The sequence below is a fragment of the Rousettus aegyptiacus genome, unplaced genomic scaffold (genome assembly GCF_014176215.1).
Source record: "Rousettus aegyptiacus isolate mRouAeg1 unplaced genomic scaffold, mRouAeg1.p scaffold_m13_p_2, whole genome shotgun sequence".
NCBI lineage: Eukaryota > Metazoa > Chordata > Mammalia > Chiroptera > Pteropodidae > Rousettus > Rousettus aegyptiacus.
The window spans coordinates 54368373-54395066 of NW_023416295.1; the positions used below are offsets into that span (position 1 = coordinate 54368373).

Here is a 26694-nt window from a genome sequence, read left to right on the forward strand (position 1 = left end):
AAGAAAATCTACTGTTTATGACATCATTTTGTTATTATTCAAAGCAGAATAGATAATAATAGGGTTTTAAACATTTATAAAGTGCTGATACTCCTCAGAACTGGTTTATCTTAAGTACTGTTTTGTGATGACACTGACTCTGATAAGTAGAATTTTGATTCTAGAAACAAAATGAAAGATTATTTCATAGGCATAAAAAGATTGATTTTTACTTGTTTTTATTCTTGTTTTGGCCATAGGAGGTTTTTATTTATTTTTGTCAATGTGCTTTCTGTTTTGTTTTACGTGTGAGTCATACATTACCACAATTCTAACTCCATCTTTTTCACTCATTTGCCAACACCTTCAGTTCAAGTTGGTGAGACTCAAGTTCCTAAAAACATACTGATCCTTATAAGAATACGCTGGAATTAGTTAGAGTGACTTTTTTTATGACAGCGATATTCAAATGGCTTTTGGTTTGATAGTCAGTGAACTATATTTAGTCTGTAATTTTCTTTGTTATATATAGTTTTTTGACCACTGAAAACTGTCAGTCAGATTAAATTTGCCCTTGTCAGTTACTAATAATGAGACACAGAGAAAACAGTAGCTAAAGTATACACTAAGAGTTTATTTAGAAATCGTCCCTTGATATGAGAGGAATTATTTGTTCTGCAAGTTTATAAATTTCTGGAAGCCTAGTACTCATTTCTTGTTTCTATGTCCACAATGCCCATTTAATAAATGGATATTAAAGAAATTAATGAAATTCCAGGGAGATATTTCTATGAATTTGTCAAATTTGTATCATACTCTCAGAAATTCCCAGTTTAGGATATGAAAAATACTTACCTGAGATACATTTTTAACAAGATCTGTTATTTATATCCCTCCGAGGACTCTCTTCCTTTGACGTTGGAGGACAGATAGCCTCTATCACTTGATTATTATAAAGTATCATTTAAGTTAATGAAATGTAGTAATGCCTTGCTGTAGGAAGAATTCCAATACCATAGAAAAATTGACAAATGCAGTTGTATATAAATGTATTTTAAAGGTGACTAAAATAAGATGAACTGATCCAATTGAAATGTAACTTGATAACAGTTGGCTACTTGGAAAAAAATAAGTACAAAGCTTCAGGGAGAGTGATTAGACCAGCCACATGTAGGGCTCAATTTTCCCTTTTATGGCAGGAATGTCAATTGGCGCTCTTTGCTTTTCTTCTCTGAGTTGTATACATATCACTTTCCTCTACATAGAAGCTTTTCAAATATAAGGTTGGTATCTTTCACTCTGGCACACACTAAATGAATATTTAATACATAGAATTTGTTGAAGTAGGAGAAAGAAAGGTGAGGCAGAATGCTAGAGATATAAAAGTTAAGATGAGCTGGCTGCTCTGATACTCGCTTGACCTTGACAACACTGTCAGCCAATAGAAAGTGAGGGAAAAGGAAAATGGATGTAATAAATACCCCAAGAGAAGATACTATGCTATAATAAGTAAACTGGGACAAAATAATGATAAAGACTTTAAAAAGATTTTATTTTTATGAAGATAAAGAGGCCATATGATTAATATTATGGAGAAGTTGGAAATAAAAGACTATAATAAGGCAATAAAATGAATGCAATGAGAACGACATAGTATGGCAAAAAAGAACAGCATTTCTAGTCAGAAAATCTGGGTTCAAGTTCTAATTTTTCTCTGGTTAGTGACTATGACCTTTATGACCTTCAGTTTTCTAATCTCTATTAAGGAGAAAATATTAATATTTTAATTACAGAGTTATTGTCATGATAATTGAATGTGATATGTTTTCTTTTTGAATGATTGTTTGGGATAAAGACCCTGAAATTTATTTACTAATTCAAAATAGGGATATATTTTAAATGGTACAGGGAAATTAATGTCTAAGCAAGAGACATATAGCCTAGCTCATAAAAATTTGAAAGACTCTGTTCCCTCTCCCTCTTAATCTCCCTCACTCTATTTCTCTCTATCCATCCCTCCCTCCCTTGGATTTCAACGTCTATCATCAGTTTATTTCTCTGAATTCCTATGTCATTTTTATTATGTTTTTGGCAAAGAGTAACAGAAAACCTAATCATAAGGGTATTATATAACGAGGGAATAATTATCTTGTATAAGAAAAAGTTTGGGGGTAGAACAGATCCAGGATTGGTAATTCAACACCTCAATTATATCATCGTGGATCCAGGTTCTTCTTATTTTTATGATTCTCTACTTCAGCCTGCAGGCTTATTTTCTTAAGCTGGCCAATTTCAAGTCCCTAGATACATATGTCAGTCTCAATCATCAGCTGTCTTCAAGAAGGAAAAAAGGCTATTCTTTCTTGCACAATTCTTTTTAAGAGCAACGACAACTCATTAGTTAGATCCTGGCAATAATTTTATTTGTCAACTGCATAGCATTATACAAATACTTTAAAAACTATTCATGAAATATACAAATATAAATATACTAAAGATACAAAAGTATGAAATCAGACTAAAGGTTAGAAAAAATGGAGTTTAACTCAAAGATGTACTTTACTAATAGATCAGAAATTATACAGTTATGTATAAACCACTTACATTTTTAGAAATTGTATTCGTTTAAATAGCTTTTATATTAGTTTATTATAATAGCTGCTATAATAAACACTAAATAAATAATATATCTAAAAGTCTCAGAAGGCAATCAGAAATAAAAATGATAATGATACAAAGCCAAATATAAGTGCCAGTGGAAGAACCTACAATGTCTACCTTAAAAGAGGGAGGATGTTGAGGAAAAATCTCATGAAAAGTGACATTTAACCTCTTCAAGTTGGGATAGAGGAAGGCTACACATGCAAAGGAAGCAGAAAAAGCACTGACTTGCAAAAAGCAGTGTTGTAAATATATGGATAATGTCAGGAGATTATGAGAAGTTTCATTTTACAAGAGCAATAAAAATAACAATAAAGTTTGGGCTGGATTTTTGTTGTGGAATGCCCTGAGAAGTTTCAACTGTATTGTTGGAAGCCAGAAACTGTCACTTCTTTGAGGAAGACAGTTCTTTGGAAAAAGTAGTTGGTCATTAGTTTATCAGGGAACTTGGAGCTCTGGAGACTCTCTGAAATAGTCTGAGCAAATTAATAAACCCAGCCAGACTTGAACAGGAATGGAAATGTGAGCTCATATACATGAGACAGCTCTAAGTTGTTAAGGTATAATTTTTAGTTTTCTGGATGTAAGGAAAATATAACTGAAAATTTTGAACCTTAGGAACCAGAAGAAATGTAATGCCTTGACGAGAAATATGATAGGAGGAAAAATTTGTTTGGAAGATGCAATGAGCTGTTTAGACTTGGTTTCAATTAATTTGAGGTATCAACAAGACTTCAGTTGCAAACATTTAGGAAATTCATGTCTGAAGTTTAGAAGATAATTTGACTAAATTAAGAGATTTGTATGTAATCATCAGTTTGACAACATATAAGAATATAAAAAGAAGATAAAAGTGAAGATAAAAATAATTATGAGATACAAAATGAAAATTGGTTACTTTCTCACAGTATATATTATTGTAACACCATCCTATGAGATTTACAGTTTGCATGAATTTACATGTCTTGTCTTAATTGATTTAATCAGAAACATGTCCTAAAGGCATTAATGTCATTGTTTCATAGTTTGTGAGACTGATGCTTGCAGAGGTTAGACAACTTGCCCCAAATTGAGCAGTTAGAGAGCAGAGAAGTTAGAATATTTGGCTGTCTTTAGACTAAAAATTTCACCTTTAGTAATTTATAATTGACTGAAGTTAGTACAAAATCATTAGATTCTAAAATACCATTATTTAATGTCAAATAATTATGCATATAGATGATATCCACTAGAAATGTTTAGGAATTCTATAATTAATTAAATAATATAAACATCTCTATTGGTCTCTAGATTCCTTCAAATTTTGACCTAAAGTTTGTTCTTTCAGATTTAATGTAATATCAGGATAATATGAGTGCCTTGATGAGAGGATTCTCAGGCAAATATGTAACCAAATCACCATGAACCGAAGCCTAAGATCTAGAAGCTGTGAATATCAGCATTTGGCAAATTAAACCAACCAAATATTTGAAAAAATGTTAATTTAAAATCAAGAGCATCATTTTGAGTTCAGATTTCACATTTCCAAAATCCCAAAGGGTTAAAAACATCATAGTACACCTATGTTTTATATAAATTTGTTTATGAAGATATCTGTACTTCCTGTTTTGCTTATTATATCTTAAATTTGTATTTATACATTTGATTATTCAGTCAGTATATGCCATTTATAATGTTTTGCTTCAATATTTTTAACTGTCATTTCTACTTTATGCCATGTACATATATATATATACTTTTTTGCATGTTATTTACATATATGTATGTAAGTCTATAGCATTTGTTTCTTAAGAGGAAACCATAGTTTTTTCTAACTTTCCCTTAGAGATGGCCCTTCTTTACTATGATCTATAGAAGGCTTTAATTGTCTGATTATAATATCGGTATGTGGTCAAGAGGACTGTTAATTTAGCAAATATTATTAGCTTATAAATATTCATTACATTTGTTTTTAATCAGCAACTCAACTTTGTAAATGGTTGCAGCCAGAAAAAGCTCTAATAGAGGCATTAACTAGGACTTGGAAAGGTGAATAGAGATTTGTAGACATTTGGAAGAAGGAGAGAAATATCTCCTGGGGAGCTTGTAGTGTAGTTTGCATGTATGCCATGCAGAAAGAGGAAGGATGGTTTTAAGTCTTAAGAGCACATGTGAGTGGAGGTCTATTATTCAAGTTAGCACAAAACATCTTGTAGGTCACAGCACAGTTAGGTCTTTCCTTGGTGAAATTTATCTTTTAAAAGATCTTGTTATCAACAGTTAAAACCCACATTTAACCCTAATATAAAGTTAAAACCATTTAAAGAAGAATCTGACTATGGAAACAACGTTCCATGGTCAGAGTGGTACTTCTTTTCTCCTTGATTACCTCTGTAATATCCCTACTACCAGAAACCCAAAGGAAGCAGCTATTCTGAATATGTACAAACAAAAGGAGTTGTTACTATAGGAACCATAGAACTCTGGTAAATCTCTCCCTTTAACACTAATAACTCCCTCCTCTTCACCCCTCCCTCTGCTCCCTTTGTGCACTAGTTAGACTGCTAGTGGGTGGAAATGAGGATTGGTAATTTGACTACATATAGGGGTTTGGGGGGGGGGAGCAGAGTGAACACCACAGCTTAAATTTACACTCTGCAAGAGCTAGAAGACTTACTCTTGGCCAAAACGGAAGAAATTGACACATGGAGTACCTGATTGCTTGATTCCCTAACTTTTCTTTATCCTCCTTAAAAAAAAACAAAAAAGAAAAAAGAAAAAGAAAAAAAGGAACTACTGGCTTTTCTCATTCTCTACCTAATGTAGTAATGATATCTCTTTCACTTCTGTCTTTTGCTTAAGTTTTCTTCCCTAGCCCACTCATATTCATGTCCATGAGCCAAACATGGTGGCTGAGTGGAATCAGTGTACTGCTGTTGCCACAGTAGCTACTCAATTGGAGGAAAGATAGGACAGTTTTGACTTCAGAGGAAAATGAGTGGTACTAGATGCTCAAGGTTGTTGTTGTGTTTCTCCATATGGTAGAAAATACAGACATAGTTTTCCAAAATTAAACCCAGCCTCAGAAAATCTGTTCCAAATAGTTAAACTTCCAGTCATTTCATCTCAATTTTTATGTTCCACAATGTTTTGTTTTGATTAATCTATCAATAAAATCTTTCATTTACTTTTATATCTTTTTTTTGGTAGTCTGCCTTCAATTTACTAATTGCTTGTACTCCCAATTTAGTTTTGAAATCAGTAATTTAAGTATTTGAAATTAGTTTTAAGTCAATAATTTAAAACTTGGAAATATTTTGATGTGGATACTATCTGCTAACTAAATTGCTAACATAAATAATGGCTCTCTTGCTAACACAAATCTCTTTATCCCTAATGTCACTTAAATATTTTATCTTGGTAAGGAAATGTTGAAGAATACTATTCTATATTTAAATGTACAACACGACCCTTTATAAATAAAGCTTGAGAACAACTCCTGGAAGTAAGCTTTTTTACTAGGGATAACTCTGCTAAAATATGTTCATGTGAACAATTAGGATCCTCAGTTTAACAAGTAATGAATGCATGGGAATACTCTTATCAGTTATTAAGATATATTTTAATATGTTGTGAGTAAAACTATGAAGACAAGTCAATGAGACAAGATAAAACCTCAGAAGAAGACCTAATTAGTTATGAGGTTTTAGTATATAATAAAGGCAGCTTTCTAAGTCTGTGAGAAAAGGATGGATTCATTAACAAATGTGTATACAATTTCAGTAACTATATGGGAAAAAATGAATATACACCTTAAATCTTACATCATTATAAATTCCAAAATTGACAATTATTTAATGTAAAACAATAAAACTACAATAGTAGTGAAGACCATAGGAGAAAGATGTCCAGGATACTAGAAAATCACTTTTCACCTGTCAAGTTGAAAATGATATGTTTGTATTTGGTGGTGATAGGGTATGGGGACCAAATGCTCTTATCTATTGCTGGCAGGAATATAAATTAATAAAACTTTTATGAAGGGCAATTCAAGTATAACTTTTGAAATTTCAAATATACATATTCTTTAGCTGAGTAATTTTACATCTAAATGTGTATCCTGCAGGTACAATGCTTATTCATTGAAGAAAAAGATTGAGATTTCTATTTATGCCAATGAAAACAATATGGATTAAATTTTTTTACAACCACAGGATAGGATAAAAGACAGGCAACTGGTGAGAGAGATGAGAGCAAGCGAGCAAGCGAGAGAGAGAGAGAGACAGACAGACAGACAGACAGACAAAGAGACAGAGATAGAGAGAGAGGAGTTCTTCATAAATTCTTTTCTCTTTATAAACTGATAGGGAATAATTTTAGAAATCAATTGTTAAATCTTTGAAAAGCAAAATGAAAAACAATGTATAGAGCATTATACCTTTTGCACAAAAAATGTCTATGTGCATGTAATTTGCTTAGAACATCTCTGAAAGGACACACACACACATACACACACACGCACACACGCACACACACAAACACAAGAAACATCAAAAGTCTCCGGAGAGATAGCTGGGTATTTGGGTAACACAGGTGGGAGGGAGACCTCACTTTATATCTTTGTACCTTCTGAATTTTTGAATGTTACACATTCAAAAATAAATTTATGTAAAATGACCTGAAACTATAGATTTCTAATCTGTGTTGCTCAAACTTTTGGCAGAAAACTGAAAGGAAGTAACAGTGAGACTGACCACAATTAAAGCCAATGATGGACCTTCTCTTCTCCCCTTTGAGCTATTCTTTAGCTGACATATTCCTACTATTTTCTTTTTTTAAAAAAATAATTTTTTTCAATTACAATGACATACAAGATTATATTAGTGTCATATAATCTTGTATGTCAATTGTGACATAGCGATTAGACATTTATTTACCTTATGAAGTGATCATCCTGATAAGCCTAGTACCCATCTGACACCATACATAGTTATTACGATGTTCTTGACTATGTTCCTTATGCTGTACTTTACATCCCTGTGACTATTTTCATAATGGGCAATTTGTACTTTTTAATCCTTTTTGCATTTTTCACTCATCCCCCAGACTCCCCTCCCATCCGATGACCATTAATTTGCTCTCTAACCATGTTTTATTGTTCTACTGTCATTGATCTTGAGGGCAAAGACAGAAAATAAATAACATTGGTTAATTATGAAAATCTTTTCCAGATTTCCTTAAGATAATTTGAGACTATGTTAGGTCAGATAACATATTTGTATAATCTGTAAGGACTCCTTCTGCAGATGAATTTGTGACAATATGTATGTTGTCTTCATTCATGAGTGGAAAGATGTAAAATTTTTTAAAGACTACCACACATGTAAGCAGGCATTGATGTGCTCACCTGAAACTGCCCTTCACCTTTGACTCATGTTTGGTATAAACCAAATATCATCTAGTACAGCTATGTATTTAGTAGTAACTCAACAAATACTCACTGATGTTAAAAATCAGAAATAAACCCATTGTGCAGCCAGCTTGACTCAGATCTGTATCAAATACTCCAGTTGTCATTTTGAGGGGCTTTTTCTCAAAAAGAAATAACTGATTAAACTTTTTAAGAGTTAATAGATAACAGGATCAATCATAGTATATCATTATGTGTCATATAATTTTTTGGTGCTTTCAAGAAAGAACACAACATTTGGAAACTCTCCTCTTTTGATGAGATTAATATGCACAGTTAACCACATAATATGTCTAAAAACAATAAAAATTCCGTAATATCATGGATGTGATGAAGAATAAAGCCAACTAAAATGTATAAATAGGAGCCAAACTTAAAAACAGATCTCTACTAATCAAGCTTTTTGTTGCATTGTTGAGGAAATCATTAATTTTATAAGTTTTGGAACTTGGCCTTGTGAACAAATATTTGACAACAAAGAGGTGGTAGACAGATTTTAAAAGTTAGTATAAGGACTTCATTTCCATATTCTAGGCCTTTCTTTTACTAATAATCAAGACTTTCATAAATTCACTTTCTTTTATCTGGATTTTTGTTTTGTTTACTTTTTCATTAACTTTAGTAGTTACATGTGTATGCACAAAGAACCTTGACTGTTGCCAAAGGTGGACTTTTCCAATCAATAATGGGCATTGGTAATTTCAAGCCTTTTGTTATTTTGTGTCATACACACATATAAACACACACACAAATACTTTTTCCTTATATTTATAAACACCTAGTGTTAGGAAAACAGTGCGGTGTCAACAAGGTAGGACATGTCACCTCCAGGCCCTGTAAAGATGACCCTCAAACACAGCAAAAAACCTACCATGTGGTAGAAGCCACATAGAATTGAAAAAAATTGAATCTCATGAAGAGGAATTGTCAGCATCATGATATTTTAATATTTTTTGAATTTCTTTTTATGGTTCTTTTTGATGTTTATATGGTTATATATGCCTAATAATTATATATATATATATATAATTATGTATGTGTGTATATATATATATATATACACACACATGCGTGTGTGTGTGTGTGTGTGTGTGTGTAACAGCTTTATTTAGCTACTCAAAATATGTTAGCTAGGCTCTCTTTGCCTCTTTAACAACAATTTATTTTTGTTGCAGTAAACCTACATATGGTGCTTCATTAGATGCTAAAATATCATGAATTTGGGAAAATAAATTTAAAGTTGAAACTACATCTGCTTAGAGATATTTATGTTTACATTGAGTAATGCCTTTAGTTTTTGAAAAAGAATTCATAAGTTGATTTTTAGGTATCTATATCCAAGCTTACATTGTTTACAGTTTTGTTCTAGCTTTTGTACTTGTAGTAATTTGTAAATGGAGTGATTCTTTCCTTTCTTCCTTCTCCCTTACTTTTGGTCCTTAATCCAATCAAACTTGGCTTTAGCTTCTTTTCACCCATGTCAGTGATAAGTTCAAGAGCAATCATTTTTATGCACTCTTACTCTTGGGTTATAAGGCTGTAGGGTTTACATAGTCCAAGTAAATGGGTTGAGAAGACTTAATTGGTTAATCTATTATGGTTGCCACTTAAGGTAGACCTTGCCTTATCCTGAGTATGTACTTGAAAGATGACATTTCTGTTGTCAAGTTCTCCTCCTCATTTCTATGTTGGATAATTCTCTCCAAATTTCAAAATATTTATTCACCCACCCTTACTCAGGATTTGTGCCACTTCCCCAGAACTGTGTGTGAGGCTAGGTTGCAGATCACCATTAACAGGAAAGGTAATCCAGCTCAATTCTCTATCTTGAGCAACTTTTGTTTATATCCAGGAGTCCCAAAGCCTCTACTCACTTTCTTATATAGGTAAAAAATTTCTTAGGTCATTCGACAAAAAATTTTTACTGTATCAGCCTGTTATACTTTATTTAATATTCTTTGTGTTATCCTTTGCTTCCTTAAATCATTACTCATTTTTTACTTATATTTCTTTGGCTTCAAAATGAGTCCATAATGGTATCCTTAAATTTCCTCATGTACATGGCAAATCATGATAGTTCAAAGCTTTGCTAAAAGGCAATAAAGTTTTTAGTGTTGTTTGCTTTCAGTTTTTATTGAAACTTCTGTAAATTGACTCATATTTTAATGTAAAGGATGAATCTGTAAGAGGATTTAATGGTAAATCCTTTGGTATTGGAAATAGTTTCTTGTAAATTTAATGCTTTATCAGAGTTGCTTGAACATATTTTGATGCCTAAAGCATTAATACAACTATAGAAAAAATTTTTAAGCAAATACAATTAAGTCACTGCTTAAAGCTAAAGTATTTCTTCAATATTTTAAAATATTTTTGGCCTGCTCTTTATATCAAAAATATATTTTTTTCAGTTTGACTTAACAACATACATTTCAATACCAACATAACCTTGCTACTTATCCTAGAGCCTGCCCAATATTTAATGCCTGCCCAGGAGCTCAGGCTGTCTACCCTTCTAGGTATAAAAGTGCAGTCATAATCTCACTACTGATGAAACGAGATACCTTTATTGCAAGAATTTAAATCTCACAAGAATTTGCTTGATTTTCCTGACTTTCCCTTACCTTAAGGTGTATGTCCCATGTTTTCTAGAATACCCATTCATTTGTTTATTCAACAAATATATTCTAAGCTCTTACTATGTTCCAAGCTCAATGTGTCTCATGGAAATAGTAGAGAAAGAATAGATTATTGTCCTTTTCTTCTGTAGTTAACAAACGAGATCTGTATATAAAACTTCTAGTTTTACTCATTGAACCTGACTCTAGCTTTGGTCTACCCAAGTATAGTGAACTCATTGACAATATGGACATGTCAGTAGCGCATGATACAAACTCTCATGGACGGAATGGTTGAATGAAAACATAGCGCTCAATGGCAGTGTGTCTGATGAGTGCTAAATTATTGGAGAAACTCTATAACTTGACAGTCGCCCCCAAGAAACATGTTCTTTGGCTGCTATTTAACTTGTTTTAGTAATGCATATCCTTGTGAGAAATCTAGGGTCTGATATGTGCTCCCAGGACACAGTGGAGAAAAATCTTTTGACATAATTTTTATAACATGTTTGTGAGCACTGACAAAATAATTGCCTCTTCATTACAGTTCCATTAATTAGAAATTGTGGTAACTTAGATACCTTTGTGGTCAAAAGCTTCTAGGAATATACATTTCCAGAAGGAGTGGGGTGTGGCTAACTCTATAGTCATTTCAGGGGATATCATTTTGTTTTGTATTTCTTGCCAGATTTAAATTCTAGCAATAAAGCTATATCATTTTGTCAGTAGTCTGTCTGAAACTACACTTTTAGAAAGGGAGGGTTGCATTAAATAGTCTAATTGGAGAACATGAAGGGTAATCATTAAAATTAGCTGCCTTTTCAATACATGTTGAGGTTTGGGAGCTTTTCTTTCAAATACTATTTCAATCATGCCTAACATTTAAATCTCTAAACACTGATATTCCCATTTTAAATTTAGCTGGCACCAGAAGGAAATGGTAAAACAGCAGATGATTACCTCAGTAATTTATTCCACATTTTCTAACAGCTTTACAGATTCAAATGAAAAATAATAATCTAAAAATGAAAAATATGCAGCTAAAATTAAACAGAGAAAAATATTCTTAAACCAAGAGATGTTTTTCCTTATACTTTCCCAAATGGTGAAAAATAAATTCCACGGTGAAGTATAAACAGGACCAAATTTTACTACTGGTTATGTATTGATGACTAACTTGGACTTTTTAAATGTTGTGATTATTTACCTAAAAGACTGGTCGATGTTTGTTTTTGAATTTGCATTATCTAAGAGCAAATCTCATCTTAAAAACATCCTATATATAAATTAAATTGTTCTTTAAAACAAGTCCTCTGAGTGTTTTGATTTAGTTTTAACAATTTCAACAGAAAGTAACAGAGAGGAAATTTTCCTCTGATGTTACAGAAAGGAGACTGAAGTGGGAGAAGTGTTACTTCAACAGTAGTATTTATTGAGTGTCTAATATATGCCAGGATTTGTCCTAGATATTGTGACAGCAACAAACAAAGAGGCAAGGCCATTGTTCTCACATAGTTTACATCCAAAGCTATGACTTTTATTAAAATTGGAACTTTGATAACTTATTCTATCTCATGTGGTTGTTTATATAAATCAGATTGGCTTCTCATTTAGTTCATACTGTTGAAATTTTGATTTATTTTGAAAGATATACAAAATAGTATCAATCTTGAAGTCTATCAAATAACAAAATAAGTATTTCTTTTTATGCTTATTTTATAACTCATTTATGATGATTAACTTATGAAAACTCGGAATTCTTTAGTCAACATAATTACAATAGAACTTATTCCTTAAAATTAAATGTGAAACATTGAATTTAAAAATGTTACTTGCTTCTCTTAACTACTTCTCTTAACTTAGTATTTTGTTACTACTAGGATCTTAATTTACTTAATTCAGCAATAATAAAGCAGCTATATGTAGGACAACTGCTCTGATCATAGTACAAACTAATTCTAAATGTTTTTAAAGATTATCATTTAGATTTACCAAGTATATGCTGATGATGTTAATTCCCCTAAACCAAGTTGATTACATTGCATGACTAGTATTTCATATCATAACATAATAGTATGATAAAAATTTTTGTAAGTCAATAATAAAATGATAATGTTTGTTTGGATGTGTCTAAGTAGATTGAAATTTCTGTCACTACATCTTAAGGTAGATATACTATAGTTCCTTCACCTGGGAACTGTTCATTGCAATTATCTTTACATTAAAATCTACATTCACACAGCATCATGCAAGGATTCTAGCTAAACACTCCTGAGAAAAACTGCATCAAATTACATTAAATAAAGCAGACTGGTAATTTTTTTATTATGTAATAACTGCATATTTAAACATTAACCATATAGGAAATGTCTTCTGTTCAAAAGAAAATAGATTCTCTTGGAAAAAATTTTAATTCCATTGCTCTTTTTTCTAGAGAAGAAATAATGACAAAGAATGTTAAACATGAAAAGGAAGAATGTTGTACAGTAAGAAATCTCATATTTCTGTTTAGACAGCCAGTCATTGGATGTGCAGTGGAGCAGATTGCCCAATGTAGAACTTAATAGCTAGGAAATTCATGTTTATTTTGGGCCAAAATGAATTCCTTGCAAAGTGACTCCTGTTCTTAGCACTCTACCAAGCTGCTTTTCCAAATTTCCAAAAGCTTACTAAGGGTCGAATCCAATGACTTCTTCATAGCTTCAGTTTTTTCTTTGCATTTTATTCATTTGGATTTGAATGATTTATATTCTCTTGGCTTGACTGTTCTGAATATCTTTTCATAATGTCCTTTTTCAGCTGTTCTTTGTCTATTCCTCTTTTAACTCTCCTAAACTCTTAAAAATAAAAGTAAAAATAAATGAAAAAATGTTAAGATTCTGTCTCTGAACTGACTTTTCTGATCTCATCATTTCAACAATTACATCTGTTATATAATTTATCATTTGATATAACCATCCCTGATCTCTTACCTGTTACTTGGATATCTCTACATGGAAAGCTTGCTAGCACCTCAATCTCTTTTCTTGGCGAATTTTGCCCTAATTATTTTAACCATTTTCTCCTAAGCCTTTCTCTTTTCTATCCATTAATTTCATTTTTGCTAGAACTCTTAATTTTTAAAAATACTTTCCATACCCTCTCCACCTTTTCTTATGAAACCCATTGCCAAAGTTGTTGATTCACTCTCTGAAATGTCTCTTTTCCTTCTCTTTTCCTTTTTTGTCTTTTCTCTTTTTTACTACTTGCATCCACTTTAAGACTTATTTCACTTGGTCTATTGCAACAATTTCCTCTTTTCCATCTCTGTTTTTATTTTTCATTTTTTAACACCTATGGCACCTGGTGTTTCTAGGTGGTCTCCCATTCAAGTACTAACCAGGCCTGACCCTCCTTAGCTTCTGAGATCAGACGGGATCAGGCATGTTCAGGGTGGCATGACCGTAAATTCTGTTTTTAATTTTTACCTTCTTGAATTCACCTTTTATTATTATGACAATCATTATGCTGGTTTTTGTTATGCACTCTGAGAAATGAAAGGCTATTTCTAAGGGTATTGTAGGGAAATAATAAATATCATTGTCATTTAATAATTAAATAAATTATTAATATTATCCTCTTATATTAGTGTCTTATCCTGTTGAAAATGCTTTTATATACATTATATATAGTAAGAGCAAGTAATGTTATTTAATATAGTATTCAAGCTAAGTTGAAATTCACGAGGAAAATATAAGTGATTAACTCATAAGCTATTATTCTTGTGGGAAAGAAAAAATATTTTTTTCTCTACCCTGTTAAGTTTTTTACTGACACCCTCCACTGTAATAAAAGACAAATTAACAAAACAAAAACAAAAACGAAAGACAAAACAAACAAACAAACAAACAAAACAACCAGATGGTTAATAACATGCAAATCTACCGTATACATGAGAGAGACCCAGGAAAACTGAATAGTAACTTCCCGTAATGGCCCAAGCCACCACGTTAAATACCATCTCCAGCTGAAGACAAAAGAAGATACAGGGAGTAAGGGGAGTCAATTTGGGATGTTGTCAGCCAAAGCACAGTAAACAAGGGTAAAGTTCTTATGCAGTTTAAGTCTATGCTTTCTTCCTTAATAAATTTCTAGAGATTGAGTCATCCAGGTACAGAGAGGGAGAAATGTAAGGGAGAAACAAAGGGAGGTTTCCCTTATAAATGGAAATTTTTATTATAAAAGAGTACATTCCACTGTTTTCAGAGCTTTTCCATTGACTGCAGTTTCTTAAAAATAACCAGCTTAATATAATACTTATGCCAAAGAGGCATATTTTTGAGTGACAAACCCTGCTCCCCTTCACTCTGCAAATAGGACTTTTACAACTTAACTATGTACCAGCTATGAGTCTGTTAAACTGTTAGTGAGGAAGAGGGAATAAAAAGAGAAGCCTAACAAGAATGAGAAAACTCTTAAACTCAAGTCATTCATACAGGAAATCTTATTAGCAAAGAAAAGTGAGCAGCTTTTTCAAACTAATTTAAAAATGATAAAATGGAATAGTCCCATCTGCAGCAATTCCTCTAGGATGCCAACTGAGAGATTATAGAGTTAGTTTTGAGTTTCAAAAGAATTGATTCCAACTAACATAAATGAAAAGAAATTTACTGAAATAATATTATAGTCTTGCCAACTCAACCCAAAGTCGAATTCACTAACACCTATTTGGATAGACTAGAAAATTCAACATTTTCAGTCTCTTTGCTCCTTTGCTCATGATTCAGATTTTAGGGAAGGAGCATCTTCATGGCATAGTTTGAATCATACTTCCTAATCTGTTTTTATGGACATCTGTGAAATTATAAGGTACATTTCAAATATAGTAAATAACTATGAAAGAAAACTGTATTGAAGGAAACCGTATGTACACATTTGTCACATCAAAGCAGGCCAAACTAAACATATATACATACATACACACACACACACGCACACATATATATATAAAACATATATAAACATATATGTATAAAATGTTTGATATGATGCAGAGAACAAATGGTAGAACATCTCTCAACAACACATGTTATGCATCCTCATAATGAACAAAGAAGGAAGAGAGAAACAAAGATCAGATCTTAACTATATGAATTTATAAAATTTAAGGCAATCCTTTAATGATTAAATGTATTTTTGATCAATTTAAAAGAATTTTTTTTTATAAATCAAACTAGAATGGTCTATATTAGTCAGAATTTCTTAATCTTCCATTGTGCTATGTGCCCCTTTAACATTATGGTGAAGTCTATATAATCCAACTTGAAATAATGCTTCAAATTAAAAAAAAAGAAAAAGAAAAAAAAAGAAAGAACCTCAGAGAAAATTATTATTATCTTATTATTTAGATGGTTTTAAAAATATGAAATTTATTATACATAAATATTTTTCTTTAATAACATATTAAATAAGAAGACCAAGGGTGATGAGTGTAATAGGTTGGGATATTTACAACATTGTTGTTGATATGAAACTATAATATCATTTGTAATGTCAAGGTGAGGAAGAATTCACTTCACTAATCTTTAGTTCTTATAGCTAGACAATAAAAATAAAATTCACACAAGACTAGTTGTAGGAGAAAAACAATACAAGCACACAGTAGGTCATGATATGATGCTCAGATCATAAAATGAGGCTCAAAGAAATGATTGAAACAGAAACCTCTTTATGCTTTTTAAACAAAGAAACAATAAATTTGTGAGAAATTGACAGGACAAAAGAGCATGGTTGTTGGTGTATGTAGTTAGTAAGGAATTTAAATAGAATATAGGCTTAATGCAGTAAATTAGTAAAATTAACAAGGATTTGTTTACACAGGCTTTTTAGCCCTAGGTTCTCTATCTCTGGCTATAAGGCTGTCTCTGTTCATCTGATTGCCTGTTAGCCCTTTTATAGTAGATAGGACACATTCCATGTAAGATTTATTTCATTTCCAGAATTTAGAGAGACAGAGTCAGAGAGCTCTTCCTATTCTTGCTGCTTCTCAAGTGATTTCAATTCAAAATAATATGCCATTGTGTGATATTTTGGAGTTGCCTGCTCTGGACCCCAACAGTAACAGAGATAAAGAAATTTTTAATGCCATTTGGTGAATTTTTTTCCCTTCTAACTGAATGGACTCCCCTATCACAGATAAAATCCCTGGGTAATTTCAAAATCTAATCCTGCCTAAACACAGGAATTATTTAGGAAACTTCTGCATAGCTATTTTAACTCTAGATTTTCAGCTGAAAAATGACTTATTTAAACAATGATAACGAAAAACCATTAGACGAAGATATATAGGACATTAACTGGCTTTTTTTTTTTTAATGCAAGGTATACACTAGAAAACTAGCAAATAAATACTTGGAAAAAAGAGTTGTATTTTATTCTTGAAAATTCTTCTCTGTGTTCTCCATAAATATGTGTAGTTAGACATTGCTTGGTTAGTCCTTAAGTGATATTTTTCATTTTAATTTAGCATTGAAAAATATAGTTTCTGCTGAAAATTCAATTGGTTATAGAAATGCATTTCTTTTAATATTTTTGAGGTAATATTTTAATAATGGAGACACAGTCGGCCTCCATCTTAGGTGAATATAATGATCAGTTAAATAAAACAAGTCTGACTGACAAGTAGAAATATAAATTATGGCAATAATGACAGCAGAAGAAAAGCTAATCTGCTGGGATTTAATATAAATAGAAAAAAAGTAAATTACTTCTCTATTTTGCTTACCTCTTTTATACGTCATTCTCCTTGCAGAACATAAAATGATAATATACTATGTTGGTGGAAAATAGCTTAGCTGTGGAAAGGGTATCAAAAATTTCCATTTCCATTTTAATTTGTTATTTGGAAATCATGAATGCCTTCCTCTTAAGAAGAAGGTTAAATATAATGTTACATAGGATAAGCAACACATGACATTTAGAAATCAGGAGGGCCAGAGGATCACATCAATGGACTCCTGTTCTGAGACCATATCATGCTTGTAGTAGAAGAGTCTTGGAGGATGAATCATCATAGAAAATAATTCATTGGTGATGCTGTTGTTGCTTTGTTTTTTTTGTTTGTTTGTTTTTTGATTTTAACTTGGCCTGGTAGTTGAATATAAGGAAATTAATTCTTGGCAAGTTCAAACAAACAAACAAAGAAGCAAAAATAATTCAGTTAAATTTTTTAAATGAAAATTTAAAAATACATATTTATTATAGCATGAAAGAAAGAATCTCATTGAAAATGAGATTTCGCATGTCTTCCACAAAAATATTGAGAGGCATAACTTTTTTTTCTTGTTGTTTCCATGTGTTGGAACTTGAGCAAAAATAATTCAAAGGTGACACATTCTTTTATATACCCTTCAAAACATAATCCAAACAAAATTTAAATGCTGATAAAAATTATGCAAGTCAAACTGTGTGACAATGTTAAATATATCTGTTAACCTATCTTTAAACTTGTATAAGGGGTTTAATGTACTTATTTAATTATCCCTCTAAATTATCTCTAGTCTAGATATATCATACAAGTTCATTCGCTAAATATAATCTCAACCTGGAAAACATTTTATAATTATATTAATTCTTCTGCATAGACATTAAGGATTATATTAATTTTCTGAATTCTATAACCACTGTATTCATTCTAGCATGAAATTTATCCAAGATGTAAACAAAATTTCAGAGATATCTTTTTAAAAATAAATTTAGGATTTAATCAGATAATGATTTGCAAATTGGGAAATAGCCTTCGGTATGAACCGATAATACTTTGTAAAGTGAAGGGAATAGGGCAGGGTTTATAAAGGCAAAAGTTGCAAAGAACTGTTGATCGAAGAGATGGGTTGCTAGAAGAAACAAGAACATAAACTTAACATTATTTGTCTTCTAATTGGTGAGGGCAACTGGACTTTGAATGGTTGCTGACTCAGTGATCAAGGAAATAGGATTGTGAGGTGAGAACAATATATGATTAAGCATTTATCAGGTCCTAGTTTCAGGCCTGGCTTGTAGTACAAAAAGGCTGTCTTTGATCACACAATCATAGCACAGGGAGTATTAACAACGATGCAACAGTCAGCAGAGACGGTTGCTGGCTCCGCAGGTAGTTCCAGAGCCCAAATGGGCAAAGTTATGCTCTGCAAGTAGCTTCAGAGCTCAAGCTATAAAAATTCAAATATTGAGCACAAATTATGAAATGAAAGTTTTTACGTCTTTAAATACTAACAACATTTTATTTTTAAGCCTGTCAAGAATTATTGTCTTCTTTTACTGCATAAACTGAAGTTTATCAAGCATTCTTTGCTTGATCGAATGATATGTATACTTTTTCCTTTGTGAGATTAAAAGTTATGTTCAAAGACATTCTCTGCTCTCTCTGTATTTCCATCCAGAACACAGCAATGCTTGTGGTCCTGTCTTTGTATCCTCTCCTATTGTCGCCTTCTTCCTGCAGCACTGCTGCCTTGAGACCAATGCCCTGGTGTGTTCTGTTGACTCCCTGACTCTGCAAATCTTGATTTGCTGCCATTAATAATTTTTAAAGTTTTCATCTTTTACTCCTTTATGTCAATGGGTTGAAAGCAGGTTTGCCATTTATTTTAATTAAACTGAAGAACCTTCCTAAGCTCATGTAGGTCCGCTGGGTATGTTTCATGTTTGAAAGCAGAGAAGGCCCATTTCGAAGGTCTTTCTAGGTCATCAGTAGGATAAAATAAAGTTTACTCATTAAAAAGATTTACTCATTCCTATCACAGCATTTATTTCTACCTTTAAACTTCACTTCACTCTCAGCAGAAAAGTTATCTTCCCTTCATTCAATCCTTCCTATCATCATTAAACTTTAATCATTTCTGTGCTGTGCATTCCTTCAATACCCACAGAGATCTACTATGTTCTTTTAATTTGTTTTTTGAGATGTATTGCTTTTTGGTACTTTCTGTCATGGTTAGTCTATCTGTGTACTTCCTGCTCAATTATATAATTCAAGTGTCTTGGAGATCTTCTAATTCAAGGATTGGTTTTAATGCCTTCACATCTGCACAAATTTCAGCTTTTTAAACAGGCTTACTGTTTAAAATTGCTCTTTGCTACTCATCCTTCTCCTCACAGTTTCCATCCCCAGATTCCTGAAACCTTTAACCTGCTAGATGTTTTACACATTACTTGTCACATTTCACAACACATACTGTAAAATTTACTTATATATTAATTTTATTATGTTGTTTATTGTTAATAGGTATCTATTAACAAGGGCAGATATTTTTGTTTATTTTGTTCACTAATATATTCTATGAAACTAGAGGAGCGTCTATACATAATACATACTCCAGAAACAGGTGTTGAATGAATAGTATTCGTCTTCTGCATTGTGTCCCATTTCTGTGCCCCTTAGTTCTCAGTGCAATGTGTTTCAGAAATCCAAATTGGGTAGGTATCTAGTACAAGAAGAAAAAAGGAAGAAGGAAAGAAAAAAAAAAGAAGATAAAGTTTAAATAGATACCTATTAACGTTGTTAAGAATTGCTTTGTTGCTTTATTAGTGCCATATCGCCTTTTCTCATAGTAATATCACTATAATTTTTATGAGTCTTTTGAAAGTTATTGGGTAAAGAGTGCAGCCACTTGTATACTAGTATCAGAGAGGGATTCTACTCTGTCAAGATCAACTTTGGAAAGAAAAATGCAGACTTATGAGAAAGGAAGAGGACGACTGCCTAGCTAGCCAGATCGGGTAAATCATTGAAACTATTAACTTCTAGACACCATCGTACATGAAAAGTCTATTTTCCTTAGATCATCAACACCTTGATATAAGTATTCAATATTTCACATGTACATAATCTGATTGTCCACTCAGCAGTTCAACTAAGATGCAAAATGAGGAGTTAAATTAATCTGGAGAAGGGCATAAAAACCTAGTATATCTTATCTCAGCAAAAAGATTATATTATTCTAGCTGAAAAATTCAATCTGAATATTGCTGGGGAGCATATGGAATTTAAAAACTACACTGATGACACTTAAGACACATAACAGAACTCTGTGGTCTGAGGCATCCTGTAATGTGTTCTGTGCAGTGTTGTCCCACAGGGTTTTCCTGAGGGTTACGAAATAAAGCCACAAGAGCATTTGCATTTCTTTCATGCGAGTCCACACAGACCAAGCTTAGTGCATTTTAAAAACTTTTAACAGGAAATTTTTTTTTATTAATATCTAAAAATTATCATTTCAAGTACCACTATTTGCTTTGACTCCCAGGCAAACACTCCAACTACAGTATCTTTAAATTATAGAGCCGTCAAGAAAGATAAGAATGAAAAATCATAATGAGTGTTTAGAGGGAAGATAGACACATGATATAAATTACATCACCCTTTTTCTGAGCCACTTTAAGTACTGTAAGTAACTCTTAAGAGTCACTAGGTCATGATATAAAACATTACCCCTTTCAAAAAATAAATTATATGAATAGCAAGTGCATTTGAAAATCAAGAATCCAATTATACGCTAGAAATTCTAAACATCAAACTACTGGTTAGTTTGATAGCTCTTCATCATCCCAGTATGCTCTGTTTTGTGAGAAGTGTTTAAATTCAGTTCAACTGGTAGAACAATTTCAATTAGCAAGCCACCCTACCATCTTGAACTAGCCTACTCGGTAGGATATTGAGTTCAGTTCTGCCCACACATTTGCTGTCACTCCACAAAATCCCAGCTGCTCAACCAACACCAAGCTAGAATGTACAAACAATACTTTTTAAATATATCAACAAAAAGCAATAAAAACACAAGCACTTTGTTCTCATCCATGAAAAGTAAAGAATATATACCTGCTTTTGAAAACTCTTGGGAATAATTCCCAGGAACTCAGATATTGGCTTTTGTCCGTGTCAGTGCTAATAGATCAGAGACCTTGATGGTTTCTTTTATTATTTTTAACTCATTGCTGTTAAATTCTCAGACTCTAACCCTCATTTAAAAAAAGCTTTTTTTTTCTTTTTTTTTCTTTTTCTTTTTTTTTTAAGATTCACAGTTTCCTTACTCATTCAATTGCTGTTCGCACCAGATGGCATTTTTGCTACCTTATTTTTAAAACTTTTTTCTTATCACACCATCTAGCTACTCCTCCGTGCAATAGAATACTCATTCAGCTACGTTCTGGAGTTAAAATATAAAACTCTGAAAATAAATGCATTAAGAATACTTTTACAGGCAGTTTTCATATCTTCATCCAAACAAAATTATTAATAATTTTTATACTGCTTTTTGCTACTTTGGCTTTATTATCACTTCCATATAGATAGAATACCCTAAATTTTTAATTAATGGCTGACGACAAGTTATTTTGAACTTCATGGTAATCCAAGACAGATCAAGAAGAGTCTTTACTTTGGTTTTATATTTTTTTAATTCTGTCCCAACTATTTTGAGACGCTTCGTAGGTAACTTTAAGTTTTTAATATTTAAAATATTGTCTTTTAAATATTTTATGCTACTTATCTATTCTATATGTAATCTGTAGAAATTATGATGAGCAAATATGATTTATCAATAGATTAATCCATTTTTACTTTGTGCATTTATTGATATTTTACCTGACTTTTTATTTACATACTTACTTTAGGTTTATAGCAAGTTTTATTGAAATTTCAGGAACTTGATTTCATGAAATAGGAGTTTTGAACAAATCTTGGCTGAATTTCAATTTTGATTTATTTCAAGCAGAAAGTATGTAAAGTTTGGCAATGTAAGATGAGTTCTGAGTTTAAGTTTTCTGGTTCATTTAAACGTAGATCTCAAAGGAATCCTCAAGGGATAAGAACCCACAGGAAATGAAGCCAGATTCACTATAAATATTTTCAAGAGAAAAGTACTTCGTGACCTCTAACTCCAATTCCTTTTTATATATTAACATTCATAACATGTCATCTTTTTATAAGTTAAGATGACAAGTTACTATTTGAAGACTATAAATCTTACTGTAATATTATTGCAAATGATTTAGCTGAAATGCAAAATTACTGAGAGTTTTGTAACTACTAAACCTATTTTCTAGTAACGATTTCTATATTTATATTATAATACTAGCTTGAAAAGATGAAAATTAAAATATCATAGAAAAAAGGTTAAAGGGAAATAATTATTATGTACTTTAAAAAAAAAGATATCCAGATACAGTAAAATTCAACCCTTTACCTTATAATACAGCAAGCTCATGAGGTTCATTTTGCAAATTCTATGTATGTAAAAACAATCTTTATAAAGTTATATCAGCTCTAAGTATCAGTGGGTTAACTGAGCTGGGAGGCAGCAGACTTTGGCTTATAAGAAAAAAAAATGACAACACACTTAAGTGCTTTTTAATGCCTTTTTTATATAAATAAAGAAATATATAAGCAGAAAGCTTTTTGTTTTTAAAGAAGAAAAAACTGAGTGACAGTTGTAATGATGTTTTATGTAGTGCATGCTTAGTGTAACTGATGGTACTTATTACCTATTTTTTGTTTAGTCTTCTTGAATTGTGATTAAAAATGCATACTTCAGAAGTAAGAAGTGGTATTCTGTTATATAATATCGAATTCTACTAAGGTTAATATCCAATTAGTCCTATTAGAAAATATCTTCTGTGGGAAATATTACTTTTTCAAGGAATATTCTGGTAAGGTAATAGAAGTTATAAGTTTTCTTGCTTAAGGTGACTTTTTATTGAAATTACTTGGTAAAATTCTTATATTCAAACTAAAAGAAAATCTTGATTAGGGGATTTAACCTATGTTACTTCCTAGATAGTCCATCTAATAGTCTTGGTCATTTATTCACTTGAAATAATGGGCTTGTTAGTAAAAAGCTTTTAGGTAGTGACACTTTTTTTGTTGAACTGCAGTTATAAAAGGTAGATCAAATACAGGGGTGGAGAAAAAGTAAGTGAGCTATGTTAAGGTAAATAAAGCTTGAGGCAGAGTTGGAATCGAATTGGCAAATGATTATCTTATCGCTTCATATTTTGATTGTTGACAAGACCCTTATATGGCATGTCTGTCTATAAAAAGTCTAGAAGCTCTACTGAGCAAGTTCATATAAAGTCAAGGAGTCATACAGGATTATTCTCAAATTTCAATGTTTTAATGTCTTCCAGAGACAAAACATCTTTGAGCATCTGGCTACCTGAATATCAAAAAAATAGATAGGTAAAAACCGATGAGTAGTAGTTAAGTGGGTTTTAAATATCAGCAGACTGCCACACTAGTTTTGTTTCTGGAATCACAAATTATTGTGGCAATTAAAAGTTCCGAAAATTAGAATATAACTATATGCGTAGAATTAAAATTGTCGGGATAGAGCTAGTGAGAATGTGATTATTAAAGCTAGGAGGAATTGGAAATACCTTCCTAGTAGGAAGCTTGTTTGCCTGGGAAGAACTTAATTACACAGACAACAAAGGAAAATACCAGAATCATGGGGGAAGAAAGAGACTGTTGCTTAATCTTAGGTTGTAATATCAGGTTGTATCTTAGAGAGAATATTTTTAAAAATTATTTGTTTAATACAATAAAAATTAAACCATGTTTCTTCACAATTTGTATTTTGGGATTATTTATAATGCATTTACTAAAGGAGACATTTATGACCTTTTAAATCCTCTGTGATTTGGGGTACCAGTAGTCAGGTGGGTTTGTCCATTTTTTCATAATCTGACAAATGTCTGTGTTTGTAGGGATGAATTCTGTTTTGTTTCTCCTTTCATAGCTCTAGCTCCCTAATGATTCTAGGTCATTGATATTTTAGGCATATGATAAACCCCAGCATTATGTGGCATTTGAAATGGAAAAGGGTTCTTCCTTGTGTCTGTAAAATATCTTGAAATAAATTCATTTTACCAGAGCTAAGATGAATGTGTTTATTATATAATTTTGTGACAGTGGATCATCCTTCTTACCCACTAATATATATATAGAAAATGTTATAAAATATGTTATTTCTCTTTAGATGCAATTTATGATGATATGTCTAATTCTTGTTTTATGAGTGAGGTTTTTATGAATGGCCCAGGCACTGACATTCTAGAGTGTCATACTATAGATTCTAAGGCCTGTTTTATAGTTAGTCTTTTTAAATTTTATTTTTGTTGTCATTATTATTAACTTGCTCTAGACTACAGAACTTGTGACCTGTAGTAATGTCCGTTGGCTCACAGAGCCACTGCATTAAAACATTCTGCATACTCTAATTTTTAATACCAGAAATATGATAAGAATGGTATTCCAGTCAATGAGTCTGAGCTCTGGTTCCAGTTCTTAATCAAGTTTTACTTATGTTAGTAAATTAGCATGTTGTTATTTTCCCATTTTTTACCTTTGTTAACATTCATATTACATAATATCATTTTGATTTTGAAAATAATCTCTAGTTTGTTTTCCTTTTAAATCTTAGATTTCTCTTTTCTTCTTTTTCCTCTTTTTAATCATGATGTTATCACTTAGGCATTGCTCTCTTTAGAGCAATTATTAATATAGCATTGTTATCAATATCATTTTAATATATAATATTGATATTGATGTTGTTGCTATTAATTATTGTTTAACATTAATAGCAATATATTAATGTATTATTAATATATTAATTTAAAAATAAATACATAAAGTACAAAATTCAAAATGCTAAATAGTATGCAAAAAAGCCCTCACCCCTGGCCCCTAGCCATCCTATTCTACTTGCAAGCAATTACCACCTGTAACCAGCTAGAGAGATGTATATGACAGACTCTATCCTATAGTGATGTAGTAAGAAAGAGAAAAGGTGGAGGGGAAACATAAATCATGGAGGTTAATAGGAATAATCAGTGAAATAGGAAGAAGCAGAAACTAGTGAGAGAATCAGATAAGGAAAATTTGAACTTCAAATATTCAGATACCTAGAGTTTCTTCTGGGCCATCAGAACCCATGACAAATTACCAAAAGTAAATAACATTTCAGTTCACCTAAAACCTGAATGCATTACTTCAGAGACTTTTCGTACTCCTGTACATCATAACCTGAGAATAAACTTCTACCTGAGTTAATGAGAGCATCCCTCTAATTCTTGTTGCAAGAAACATTACTATATTTCACAAACAACAGATGTGGCTTTGATAAATTTCAAGAATACCGTCTCTCAATCTCTATGCTATTCTTTTTCATAGTAGCAAGTTATGGTATACCAGCATGTACTGTAATGACAGGAATGAGGCCTAAAATGAAACACCTGTACTGTTTTAATCATGTACTTAGTTGAACTGGAGATAATTTGTCTAAAATGTTATTCTGGTCTCTTTGAAGAAATGTGTTTAAAACTTTTAGTTCTCAAAGGAAAAAGGAAAAACAGAAAAATAAAGCATCTCGTTCTTAGCAAGGAATGAAATACAAAAAGTGCAATATGGAAAATAATAGATAAATGACAAAATGGATTAAATATACAAACTGCTATGTATATAATCAATAGACTCAGGTTAACATTTAACTTCTTAAAACAAGAAAGATGTTTTCCTATTTTATACCTAGTAATGAAACAAGGGGAAAATTTTATATAACCTACGAAAACATAGAAATGAAGTAAGAGGAAGCCCATTTTATTACCATTCCATTAACAAATACAGAATCAAAATTAAAGTTAAAAGATAAATTAAACCAATTCCTCCTATCCCTATTAGTATACACATTGCTTTGAACCATTTTCAAGTCACCTTGATCTTATACCACTCCTAGTTCTGGGTTCTTTCCTTCCTTGAAACTCTGTCTCTACACTACAAATATCTGGAGGTATGCTTTCAGGCTTAGAACTTCTGTCACAATTTGTACTTGGAGTCACCTCTTGAACTTAAAGATAACATTTGGAATTCTTCATATAATCATTTTGAGCATTGATTATCCCAAGCGATAAAAGAAAAATAGTTTCAAAACAGAGCATGAAGATAAATCCAACCAT

The 26694-nt window shown here is 31.6% G+C and overlaps 1 protein-coding gene and 1 pseudogene across 6 annotated transcripts in view; one reads left to right on the forward strand and one right to left on the reverse strand.

Moving 5' to 3' along the window:
- Positions 1–26694, forward strand: part of KCNH7 (potassium voltage-gated channel subfamily H member 7) — a 405071-nt gene that overhangs the window by 55643 nt on the left and 322734 nt on the right. The window lies entirely within an intron of this gene.
- LOC118614697 lies at positions 14035–14153 on the reverse strand (annotated as a pseudogene).